General features: G+C 40.1%; 1 long non-coding RNA gene across 1 annotated transcript; it reads right to left on the bottom strand.

The window, feature by feature from the left end:
* LOC306804966 lies at positions 1–3,167 on the bottom strand. Its single transcript, XR_013775077.1, has 3 exons — positions 3,071–3,167; positions 2,272–2,374; positions 1–1,153 (listed from the first exon to the last, which is right to left on the bottom strand). It is a non-coding gene; the product is annotated as an uncharacterized lncRNA (long non-coding RNA).
* Between the last annotated feature and the right edge of the window lie 5,297 nt (positions 3,168–8,464).

The following is an 8,464-nucleotide window of genomic DNA, read 5'->3' as shown; positions in this document are numbered from 1 at the left end:
TTTGCATCAGATGAAATGTTTAATTGTAATACACTTCAGGAAGATAGAGGAAAGGCAGATGAAGAAAATAACTATGACGACAGTGTTGAATAAACTGAACACACTCAAATTATTTATCTGGGCCTTTAAAGCTGTACAGAACTCTTTTTATAATTGCTCTTAATAGTGTATAAATATATTTTACAGGATATTTCTCATATTAACTACTTTTATGGACTTTGTACGAGGCACAGTGTAATGCCTGAAGTCTGCATACTAAACATGATTTACAGTCTAGGTTTCCTGTAAAAACAGCTTTCATGGGGTTGTTTGTCAGTGGACTTTGATCCAAACAAGATTATTGCAGGAAATTCTACCCCGGTATGGAAGGCTACAGAACTATTTATATGGCATTTCTTTGCAGTAGGTTGGACTCCCAGGCATGGGATTGCCATTTTTGTAATGTACCAGTCATCTCCTGGAGAATATGTTCCCTTGTGCATCTGCATTAATGGATTGACCTACACAAGGCACCAAGGTGAGGGGAGACTTTCAAGGGGCTGTTTTTCTGCTTTGTTCCATCCCATTCTTCTGGTACACATGTCATCGGGGGAATGTCAATAAGTGTAATAGCATAATGAATCCCTGTGTCTGGCAACAATTTGTATAGTACCTGTTACTTTAAAAGCTAGATTACTTCCAAATCAATAATTAGATTTACAAACATTTATAGACACCATGAATTCTTCTGTTTTCAAGGAGACCAGTCAGTGACTACAGTGATTCAGTGTATGTGAAAATTTATTTATCTCTGGATCCCAACAGGAAAAAAGCCTGTGGAAAAGTTTGGTTAGAAATGTGCGTAAGACAAACCACCTAGTGTCAGAAATGAGATAGATATGGCACAATTAGAGCTGTGAAAGGCATGAGGCAAACCCATTTCTCTTGAAGCCATGCTGCTTGCTGCTTTCCTCTAAAGGAGAGATCCAGAGCGTCTTCAGCTTCTGGGGTAGGTGTGAAAGAGGAGAAATGCATCATGTGGTCTTATCCAACTCCATTGTAGACTTTGCAGCCTATCTCAGGATTAGTCTTCCTCACCACTCGAATGGAGCAGCTTTTCTTGTGGAACAGGCCAACACAGTTCACCCTATCATACTTCTTGGGGATTACAACCCTGTCATTGAGAAAGGCAGAGAGAAAATCAGCAGGTGAGGCACAGTCTGAGAAGGATACTTACTGAGTTACAGCCATGCTGGAGCAACCATGGGTTGACTTGGCCTGTGGATATACATAACTAGTACTACGGATTATCACAGGAGAAATACAGAGCCTTGGTTGTGCCTGTGAACAGATGAAATTATTTCTCAATGTTTGTTCTTGTTTAAATGCATTTTTCACTGGTCATTCTGTTAGAGATTAGTATAAATTCCCACACAAAAGAAAAATATAGATTAATTCTGTCTTCCCCATTCAAACTAAAACTTTCTTGATAATAACAAACAATTTAAAGAATGCTGAATCATCTCAGCATGAATGACTCCCAGCTGGGCCTCCTCAGCACAGGCCAACTCTCTCCCTCTTATGGCTGAGAAGAGCTGGGAATATTTCCCTCCAAAAGTTCCTTGAATTGTGGTCTTCCTCACAGATCATTTATGGGGTTCTTTCTCCCTCCCCTTAAAAGAAGGATTTTTCTATTCTTCTGGGGACACAATCAGTTCACATCACTGGAAGGAAGGCGCAGGTTTCCTTGATGAGTCACTGCCATCCATGAGGCAGAAACACACTAGAAAGTAAATTATCAGTATGTATGTCCTGTTTTGATAAGGAGGAAATGTGGGATCTTGGCAGCATGGCAAGGATGTTAGAATATCTGAATAGATATATATGAATAGCTTGTAGGCAGGCCAGTGGTTTGGTGCAGAGATACAGAAACCCACAGGTTCATGTATTTTGGGTGTTTAGGTGTCTGGAAACAAGTTGGTGAATAGAAAGTGCAAGAAAACAGAGGCTAAAGGGAACACACAGTTAGTGCCTCAGTCTAAAGAAGGACTAGGTGATGAGGAAAAGCTGTGTGCTGGGAACACCCTGTGTTTTATTATGTTTCTTCCCCAAAACGTCTGTGTGATTGACTGATTATTCTGCTGGTCATGATTAGAGCTAACTGGGAAACAGGAAAAGGAATTTTTGCTCTCATGAGTATATAATTTCAGTGCATGCTTTCAATGAGGTTTTTTAAGTCTGAATATTTCAATCAGTTTCTGAATAAACAAACAATAATTTGGGTAAACTTACAAGCTGCAGCAAGTCATTGCACCCATCTTACACCTGCACTGGAAACAATCTTCATTCTTCCACACTGCCCCGAAAACATAGAGGTTTCTGTCTGAAAGGCACCCTGAATGCACACACCAGAAAATAATAATCATAAATCAACAGACATAGACCACAGTCTTGTGTTTGTGGTCCAGTAATCAAAGCACTAATTTCTGTAGGGTCACACCAGTGAAGAGCCTAACCCTGTGCTTTACCAAAAAAGATACCCTGCCTTTGCTCCTGCACTATGCATGAGGGTTTGACGTGGCATGAAAAAATGTTGCAACCACATACCAGATGGGTATTATTCTGCCATTGCAATAAATCTGGAAAACACCTTAGCTTATGGCTACAGGAGGATATTCCTGCCCTTTCTTATATTCAACACACAGGTTTTGGTTTTATTTTCTCATTTCCTTCCTCCTTCCCAATTATTATACTTCAACTTGCACTACTAAAATGAATTTAAACAGCAGCTGTGTTGTCCTTGTTTTGATTTTAATGTCAGGTGCCCCCTTCAGATTAATTAATGCTGCTTAAAAGTACATGGGGTTTTTGCCACACTGGAAAGTACCTCAGTCATACACCAGCCCAGACTGCAATTATTGAATCTCTCAGTTCAGAGATGCCTCTGGGTGGGTTGATTCCAGAGTAAGCAGCTGTTTGGATCATTCTTCAGCAAAGAGCATGTAATGCTATTTCAAGATTTCTAAGAATAAAAGCTTTTGAATCTCTGAATTAATTTTTCAGGGATGTCTAATATATTTGCCATTCTTACCATATTTTCTGGCTGGTCTAAGGTAACAGCGAGCAGGAACACACAGAGTTCTTGAGAAGAGAAGGATCAAGCAAAAAACAAGCAAGAATTTCTAGAAAGAAAATAAGAATCTTTTTTCAGAATTAAGTGGGGTTTTTTCCAAAGGTCTAGCACAGACTTATGGATGAGTCCTACTATTCTAAATAAAATAAAATTTAAAAATACTTTCAGTGTAAAAAATACTACATACACACAAAGCTGATAACTTACCATGCTTGCATGGGCTGCTCACATATAATAAGAGGAGTAGTGTCTCTTTATATAAAGTGAGGAAACAATGGTCAGTGCAAAAAGAGGCAATGCAAATGTGCTCCCAATGGACACTCTAACCTGTTCCAGTCATCCATCAGAAGTGGCACCTCAAAAAGTCCTGCAAAGGCTCATTTTGTGCACTGGCATACTTTGGCATCTTAAACTCCATTGTGCTGGTGTAAATCTGAAGAAACTCCAGCAGATACAGTGGCTGCTCTGCCTCAGCACTGGTGTCAGTGGAGAAGTGTGACCACCAGAAAGCAGTGCCCCCAGAACTGGCAGGCCATCAAGGACCGGTGGGAAAGGACTCCATTGTTCAACTGACCTGCTGTGGAGAGGTACAGGACAAGTCATTCAGGCAGTGCTGTGGTGTGGAAAGTCCACTGTTCTCAGACAGATTTATTGTATTTTCAATTATTTTGTACAAGACACATTACATCCATGTCTAGCAGCCTGCAGGAACTTGCTGTAGTCAGGTATCTCTCAGCTCTTGAAACTAAGCCAGGCCTGGGGACTAGAGGCAGATCAGCATGACCAGGTAGCACCTTTTTGGCAGCAAAAATGAGATGAGATTTGTATTATCTCAGTCCAGAATCAATGCTAAGGACTGAGGAAAGCAAAGAAATAAGAAGTTCCAGTTTTATTTCACTGTATGCATGTCCTGCCTTGAACAAAGCTGGGATCAGACACCAAAGGCAGTGTTGTTCCTGCAACAGTAAAATGAGGACATTTCCTTCAATACATATCTTATCATAGTTGTCCAGGTCTTTGTGACATTAGACAGTTGAAACACACAGTATGTGAGGCTGCCTCTCAGAACCAACCAGAAAAATTAGCACAGATCATTGTGGCTCCATTAAGGCTGCAGGGATTCAATGCTTTACTGAATTGGAGCACATAGGCATAACAAGTTTCAAAAGTTACCAGAGCATTCCCAGCCTAATGAATTGCATTAATTCCATTAGCTTGGCTCTTTTAGTACACCTGGCTTTAATTAGGCACTTGATTGGCATGCCTGAACTTGTTAGCTTCCACTGATTGACAAACAACTGGAGGAAACAAAGCTGCACTGGAGGTGGCTTTGGGACAAAAGGGGCAATGGCAGAACAGGAGTGGTGTTCTGACAGATTCAGAGTCAAGTAACAGCTGTGGAGGAGAGGGCCACTGTTTGCTGTGGCAGAAGATCTGAATTATGTAAATTCATTTTCTTTATTTGTTTGCATGAACTTAGAGACTTTGGAACTTCTGCTGTACCTTGCTTTTAGCATTGTAGTACAGCTTGTGTTAACCTTGTGATTTTGGTAGTTTGTTCTCTCTGTGTATAGTCCTGCTGCAGGAAACAGTTGTGGTTTCTAATGTAGTGTTTTGAAAAAATACTCTTTCTCTGGTAGTCTTTAAATAAATGGATTTCCCTTTAAAGGGATTTATTTACTCAAAGTGGTTTATTAGTAAAAGCAACAAGGTGAAAATATAGCAAAGCTCTTATATTACTGTGAATTTTGTTTTATTTTAAATAAAACTAATTGATTAGGGTCTAGTATAGCTAGAGGCCAGACCCACTTCTTCTCTGTCCCTGCTATAAATCTTTACAAATATGGGAATGTGTCTTGAAGAGAAATAAGTGTTACAGTGGATAGTACTCCAAAAAGAATATAGCTGCAAGGAAATGTAATAAGCAATTCTGACTTAGAGGACATGGTGGATTCTAAATTATTCTGTTACTTGATTTTTTTAATTAGTTAGTTATCCTTTTCTCTCTTGAGAGCAATAAGTGTATAGATAACTTTCATATAATTTTTCATGTTTCTCAGGTAGTCAAATACATTCGTATGTCTAAAATATACACATAAATAGGAAACTGAAGTGTTGCCAAGGCTATTGCTTCCAGAGGTGCCTGTTAGCTCTACCTCCTGAAACTGAAGAGTTTATTAAAGTATTCTTTGTGACCTGTTTTCTAAAAAGAAACAAGGCAGCTTAAGCATCTTGGATGAATTGATAATAAAAAATGCAAATGCTTGTGAGAGCCTGAAACATTGAGGGAGTTGTCTGTGGGATCTGGAGCAGAGAAAAGGCTGAACCTGGCTCTGTTCATCTTCTTGCTGACCTGCTTGGGCATTTCCTCTTGAGACAAACAAACAAGGTTTTCCATAAAAAAGAGGCAAGAGGGTTCTCTGTTGTGCAGATGTGGAGTTTTCTTCTGGGGCTGCAGTGTTAACCACATATCCTCTTTTAAAGGAAGGAGAAGTTTTCTCAGCCTTGGTGATGGCTGAGTACCTCTGAGACCTTTGGTGACTTTGTCAGTTTGCTGTTTTCCCTCTCTACCTTCTCCCTTGGGCTCTATTGTGCTGGAAGTGCTCAAAGCCCAGTTCTAGACATACTGACTTAGGTCAAACAACTTCCTTCACTGGCTTCTGAGAACAGCAACAGTTAATGTGTCTTCCCCACTTGGCTCTGTGAAGCAATGAGAGGAACATCCAGCACCTGCTATTCCCCGTTTGTCTCGCTCCTGCATCTGTCAGGGAAGTTGCCAAAGTAAACTGGTCAAATCCTGTAGTGGTTTCGCTAAAATAGGGACTCAGAGCCAAGCCAAAGAGGCAGTTCTGCCCTGGGAAGATTTTGACAATTAGAAGGATCCTGTGTTTTCTGAGGAGAGGCCTGGAGTTGGAGGGATTGGGCTGTGATTCCCACCCAGAGGGGTGATGAGATGGGGGCTCCATATCACCAAAGCTCTGCCTAGGGTATCAACTCTATAATTTTGTTACCACTTCCCACATTGAAAGTGTTTCTTCAGAAGATTTTAGTGGCTTTAGACATGGTCTGCTGGATGTCTATTGCTTACCCTATGTCTCAAAACTACATCAATGTAAGTTATTACTAATTTACTTAATTAGTAATACTTAATTACTTAATGCTATGGTGGGCCTCAAAATTGGGTTGAAACACAAAAATAAATCTGACCTGATTTCAAAATGGTTCATGTCAATGTGTTTTAGTGAAGTTAATAATGGAAACTGATGTTCCTGCTGGCTCTGACAACTGGCTGACTCCATTTATAGCTGAACTCATGGGAGTGAGTCATTAGGTAGGACCCTACCTAATACTCATGCAGGTCTCAGGAAATCAAATTAGATTTATTATTTCCCCCAAAACTACTCCTATGTGACCTGGCCCTTTTCAGTGAGAAGATGATTTGCTCCTTGTTAGGAGTGCTGCACCATTGTCTGGCCACCACTTGTGTTGGGGGATACTGTCTGTACAAAGGATTCAAGATTGACTTCCTGATGCTTTTAGGTTATGCAAAAGCACACTGCCCAAGTTCTCTCCCTAATGGCTTTTTTAAAAAGATGTTTATTAACTCTAACTTTATTTCCCTACTAGATCACACATCTACTGGTCTGGGGCAGATGGGTTTTGTTTTTTTTTTGTATGTGGAGAGAAGTTATTTATTTTTAGTCTGAAGTATTTCAAGTTGTTTAGCCCAAGTGCATGTTCTCCTTTGTCCTGCTTGGAAGTGTCTCTGAACACTCTCCCTTTGAAGCAAAAATGGAGTTCTCTAACTGCTCCTCATACAAATTGCCTGTTTTTTTTTTTCTTTAAACTGGTCAGCAAATGGCATAACACAAATATAGTGCAACACCTACATGACCTTAAAGAGAGGTAAACATTGCTTTTTCCTTCCTTCTGTACTAGGACTACAGAGGGAGTAGTTTTGCTCTCAATCCACAAACTTATTTAGACCATAGATTCCTACTGCCCTTCAGCAGGAATTAGCCTTTGCTAATTAGTTTGAGTCCAGAGCAGTTCCCTATTATTTTGCTGGCCTTTCTGTGCCCAGGAAAATCTCTCTGCTCCTTTCTCCTGCTGCATGGAGAAAACACTGCAATGCACAGGGAACAGGCACACGTGTGTCAGAGCTGGCAGGACATGAAGAGATAGTGGTGAAGGAGCAAGGTTAACAAATGAAGTTTATTCCCTTAAAAGTTAAAAAGTTCTGCATACTGCAATACACATCAGTGAATTTTTAAAGCTGATTTTAAGTATGATTACTGGCATGGGCTGTAAAATGTTTCTATCAACTGAGCAGAGATTTTCCTTCAAAGGATTAAAATTTACTTTCTGCTACCTGCCTTCTCCATTCTTGACAGGCAAGAAAAATGCAACAGAAAGGGGCAGTACAGCCAGAAACTGAAATAATAAAAATGCACTTTGAAGTTCTGTAGGAAAAAAGTTTGTTGACAGAAGCTTTAAAGCACGAGATTGGTCATTTCACTTTTCTTCCCAAACCAAATTAATCCCCTTACTATTATTTTTCTGTGAAACAGAAATGCTAATTTAATAACTCATGTTAAGCTTTCCCTTTTACTCCCAGTGATGTTTTCATAATCTATCACACCTGACTCAACTCACACTGCTGTGCTCAAGGGGAAACGCCTGATTTTGATCTCTTAACAGTCAGAGGTGCTGGTGCACCTGTTACCTGAATGAAATTCTAAAGTGGTGTTGTGTTGGTTTCCTATATACATCTATGTACACAGACAACAGGACAGGCCTGCTGGAGCAGCTGTCTCAAAGCGTTTATTCCATCACAGCCATCAGTCTCATTTTACAGAGCTGAAAGGGAGATGGAAACAGCTTCAGCTGATTCACAGTAGCTAACAAAGTTCCCTTTGTCACAAAGTCTTTTAACAACTTTCTAGAATACAGCATAATATTAAAAGCTGTCAAGACAAACTAATAAAGCCACACGTACACCTTGCTTTGAACAATGCTTGCTTGTAATGGCATAAAACAATTGATAAAACTTCATTCTTAAGCTTACATATTTCTACTGTCTTGCTTAATACATTCTCCTGACGCCTATCTCCACACACCTCACAGTCCTATTGTTTCTTGTCCTTGCATCTTCAGCATGCTTGCATTTCTCCATCCTGAGATTTGCTTTCACAGAGCTTTCTGAGAGTTTTATACCTTTTCTGTTTCCCACTGTGTTGTTGCTAAGCTTTTCTTTCCCTGATGTGAGGATAGCTCAGGTAAGCCAGTCTTGGTTCAGGTTCAAAAAGCATCCTTAAAACTACTCAGTCCCACTCATGATGTCTCCTGGGC

The sequence above is a fragment of the Erithacus rubecula genome, assembly GCF_903797595.1.
Source record: "Erithacus rubecula genome assembly, chromosome: 9".
Taxonomy (NCBI): Eukaryota; Metazoa; Chordata; class Aves; order Passeriformes; family Muscicapidae; genus Erithacus; species Erithacus rubecula.
Note: the sequence above shows the minus strand (reverse complement) of the source record. Positions and strands in the feature narration are given on the sequence as shown.